Source organism: Miscanthus floridulus, chromosome 15, assembly GCF_019320115.1.
Source record: "Miscanthus floridulus cultivar M001 chromosome 15, ASM1932011v1, whole genome shotgun sequence".
NCBI lineage: Eukaryota > Viridiplantae > Streptophyta > Magnoliopsida > Poales > Poaceae > Miscanthus > Miscanthus floridulus.
In genome coordinates this window covers 67,488,579-67,493,297 of record NC_089594.1, presented here as the reverse complement: position 1 = coordinate 67,493,297, position 4,719 = coordinate 67,488,579, and positions in this window count along the sequence as shown.

The window sequence follows — 4,719 nt, the reverse complement described above, 5'->3', positions numbered from 1 at the left end:
TCGTCATCTTCTTCCTCAGTCTCGACCAAGGCCACCATAGCGCCAGCTGAAAAAAGAACAAAAGAACTTGGTTCAAGACAAAAACAAGAAGACAAAGGGACAGAGTGTATTAATATGCTCACCTAAGAGCATGCTAGCTACAACTAGAGTACCTGGACGAGTACTTGGCTGGCAAGACTTCTTGGAAGCAGGTAAACCAGATGAAGAACCATCCACTCGCCCCCTCTTCAAGACACTACGAGGACCTCGAGGGACTGGACGAGGAACATATTCTTCATATACATCAACAACTCCAGAAGAAACTCTAGGAAACACTGTGGTGATTGGGAACTTACTGGTTACAGAAGCCCCAGCAAGGTTCTCCCTAGTGTTCACCACGGTAGGGAGGACATCAAGGGGAATAGGGTCAACAAAGTTGCGCCCCAATTCCTACGAAAAGAATAAAACAACAAGACAAGGAAAATTAAGCAAAAATGGATATAGCAAAAGAAATATAGAAAGAACCCGCACGAAGAGAAAACGACTTACAGCTGGAGGCGGGTTGTTGGCAGAGTACTCGGAGACAGTAAGTGGGACAACATGTGCTCCTTTTAGCATCTTCTAGAGACGCTTGAGTACCTCCTCGTCGGTCAACTCAAGGGCAGGGACCATGCACGAAGGATCCTCAGCCCCAGAGTACTCGAAGCCAAAGTTCTCTCGCTCCTTCAGAGGCTGAACACGACGGTGAAGAAAACTTGAGACGATTCCAAAACTGGTCAAGCCCTGCTGCTTTAGAGTGCTTATCCACTCAAGGAACGGCTAGATCGCCTGGAGCTCGTCTGGCGTCAGGGAGTTCTTTTCCCACCGGTCGTTAACCGAGGGACTAGATCCAGAATGTACGGCAAGAGAAGAAATCAAATTGGCGGCATAGAACCAATCAGCACGTCAATCCCTCACAGAATCAACCAGGTCATAGTCAAAGAACTTGCTTTTAAGACCCTAGCAAAACTGAATCCCACAGCCTGCCAAGAACGTTGGTGTCTTCACGGCGGGGTTGAGGCTTCAAACGAAAGAAGTGATGGAAAAGAGAAAGAGAAGGAGGAATTCCAAGGAAAGCTTCACAGAGCTGTACGAAAACAGAAAGATAGAGGACGACATTGGGAGTTAGATGGTTCAGACTAACCCCAAAATAACCAAGAAATTGATGAAGGAAAGCGAAAGCAGGAAGGCAAAGTCCATCATGGATAAAGGAGACGAAAAGGATAATCTCACCAGGACCTGGAGCAGGGACCCGATGCTCACCTAGAACTCTCCATTTAGCAATGCCCTTGCTCTAGATCAGACCATCACCGGCAAGCTCACGAAGCTGGTCTTCAGTTGTTGTCGGAGCCGGCCAAGCTTTCTGGGTAGCCCTCATGGCCACGAACTCCTGGTTCTCAATCACGGAAAGAGACGACTCCTCGTCCACGAAGGTTGCCTAGGACTTGCTCGCAGCTTTCTTCCTACCCATGTACTAACGGAGGAAAGAAGGAACTAGGGGAAGAGATGGTTTGGACGGCGGCGCTAAGATGGCGGCGGCAATGGCGACGGTGGATTTCTGAAAGCTAGGGTTTCAAGGCAAGAGAAGGGCAGTAAAGAAAAAGAAGATGAAGGGTCTTTAAATAGATTTTACAGCGATAAAAACGGCCCACCAGGCCCGTTAAAAGCACGGTGTGAGAACACAACGGTCCATTTACTAACACAGCTAAAATGACGGAGGGCACAAATCCACACAACAGTACAATTCAATGGGTAGATTTCAGATTTATCCAACCAGCACTACAGTGGAGTTATCATATTACTACAAAAACAACCCATCAACCATGAAGAAACGAAGGGCTACCTCACACGGAACATAAGAACTCGGTTCTTATGGAAAGAACTCAGGAATCTCATGAACAACCAGGACTACAGCAGAAAAATAAATGACAACTCAGAAGACAAGATTCTTTCCATTACAAGCGACTTCAAAAATACAAGATTACACATCTTACAAGACCCAACAAACTCGGAACTACGATAGGCAAGTATCAAAAAGGAACCCGGAAACAACTAGGCTCTGGAACGACTACGTGTTCCAAATCGCTATTTGGTAGAACAAACCGCACTCGGCTACACTATTTTCTTCAAAGGACGGACGCAGTGCACCCAAGGCGGAAATCAGCAGAACAGCAGGACAACATGGAGCAGAGAAGGCCAGCAGGCATCTGTCTACCCAAGTCCGATGTGATGCTGAATATGGTGTTGATCTGCACCGGACAGTCTCAAGACAAGCGGCGAGGATCAACTTAGAACTGCCAGATGAAGGAACGAAGCCCACATCACAAGACTTCCTCCAACTACTGCCACGTACATCTTGGTATATTGCTGCTGTGGGATTAGTCTACCTCTAATCTCTATCACAAGACTTCCTCCAATTACGACAAGACATACGAGAACTACAAAATGCGCCCGGGGGCTGCTCTACCTCACAAACTACCATATTCATGACCATAGAGACTTCAAAACAAGCAACAAAACGCTCAACGAATAAAAATAACACTCTAGGAGGGTATTTATAGACCGAAGGAGAGCTGCACATGGACCAGGAGCACCAACGAAACAAGCCTAACAAAGGACACAGTGAAAAGACAGAATTCAATGAAAAAGTATTCTGGCGTGAAGGAACAGTACTCAATAACAAGCATATTCGGGACAATATACCAACACAGTACAACCCGTGAACAAAAGGCATTTACACTCAACCACCACCATACAACTATATCTGACAACAGCAGACTACCAAAGAATACGCCAAGACCCTACATCCGAGTTCTTCCTGAATAGAACAACCCAGATTCAAGACCCTCCAACTTTTTGTTCCAAAACGCAAGAGGCTCGGGGGCTACACTCAGTGAGTGCACTTTTTCCTTCAAAAAAGCGCACGTCACTCAGAAGACTTCTTCAAGACAGACGACTTCAAGGCCACAAGATAAAAAGAACCCGGACATAGCTATATCCGAGCTCTTTTCGATAAAAAGAACCCGGACATAGCTAAATCCGAACTCTTTTCAATAAAGAAAACGGGTATATGCTCGGGAACCTTTCGACGAAGAATCAGGGAGATTTCAAGAAAATACCCTCAAGCTCCTTGTGCCAAACAGCATTAGGCTCGGAGGCTATATCCAAATGGGGGTACTTTTTTCTTCAAAAAAGGTACACACCACGCGAAGATCTCACGAAGCGCTGCACGGTTTCGCTCAAGAAAGCACTCGGACGACGCTTGTTCATGCTCGACAATACTTGAAGGAACAAGACGAGGCTTCCAGAACTCAACCATGAAGTGCTCGGGGGCTTGTCGGTGCGGGACCCACGGGATGCCCCGCAAGGAAGGGAGAAGAACTAGCTTAAGTAGTATTATTCTGTAATCCTACTAGAAACTCTCATTGTAAACCGACTAGGACTCTAGCCTCCTGACTATATAAAGGAGGGCAGGGCTCCTTAGATCGAGAGTTCAGACAACAATTGTACAACACAACACTTTACAATCAATCCAACGCAAAGGCTAACGCCGACTGGACGTAGGGCTATTACTCGATCTACGATCGAGGGCCCGAACCAGGATAAATCGACTGTCTCTTGCGTTAACCGTCGAGTTCCGCATACGCTGAAGCCCGAACATACTGCCCCGAGGACCCCCGTGGCAGGCTATCGGTGGTCAAACATCGACAGGTATACTGTACGCATGGCATGGAGATCTCCCAAAATATAAAAGCTGGTCCCTAGGCTATGTTTTCTTCCTCCCCTATGTGGGTGATAATCTCTAGGCTGCCAGAGCCACACAACCATAATAAGGCCCTATTTGGTTCCTGCAGTGGCTCCTAAAATTCCTGTCACATCGAATATTTGGACACATACATGGAGTATTAAATATAGATTAATTACGAAACTAATTGCACACCTTGCGACTAATTTGGGAGACGAATCTTTTAAGCCTAATTAGTCCATGATTTGACAACATGGTGCTTCAGTAAACATGTGCTAATGACGGATTAATTAGGCTTAAAACAATCGTCTCTCAAATTAGCCTCCATTTATGTAATTGGTTTTGTAATTAATCTATGTTTAATGCTCCTTATTAGTATCTAAACATTTGATGTGACATGAATTTTAGGAGCGACTAAAAAACCAAATACCCCCTAAAGTTCAGTTGGACACAGGCACACAGGAATTCTGTCATGTTTGATGTCTATTAATGGTCTTCCACTAGTAGGAATGAAAACGATTGGAAACAGTCAGGCTGTACTATAGTACGAAAAACAGGAAAATGGTCAGTACAGGATTTTTCCATATTTATGAATTTAATTAATAAGAAAACAGTTATGCTAAAATAAGAAAATGCCAAACTTTTATGTTTGCTAAAAACAGAAACGTCAAAAACGTTATCATAATACGGAAAAAGATATCGGACGGCATGGGAATTTCCCATACTGCTTTCACCCCTATCTTCCACTAAACAGTAGCTACAAATACACAGTATGCATAGATTCACACATTATGGAAAGCATATGAGCCATGAGCGCTTCCCCTCATGTCCCAGCACTCAGTCTTGTGGGGTCTGGTATCAGACGATGCCCACAAGTTTAGCACCCAGAAATGGAATTAAAAAGGTATCGCTGGATACATATGGGCTGCTATACTGGGCATTGATATATGCTGAAC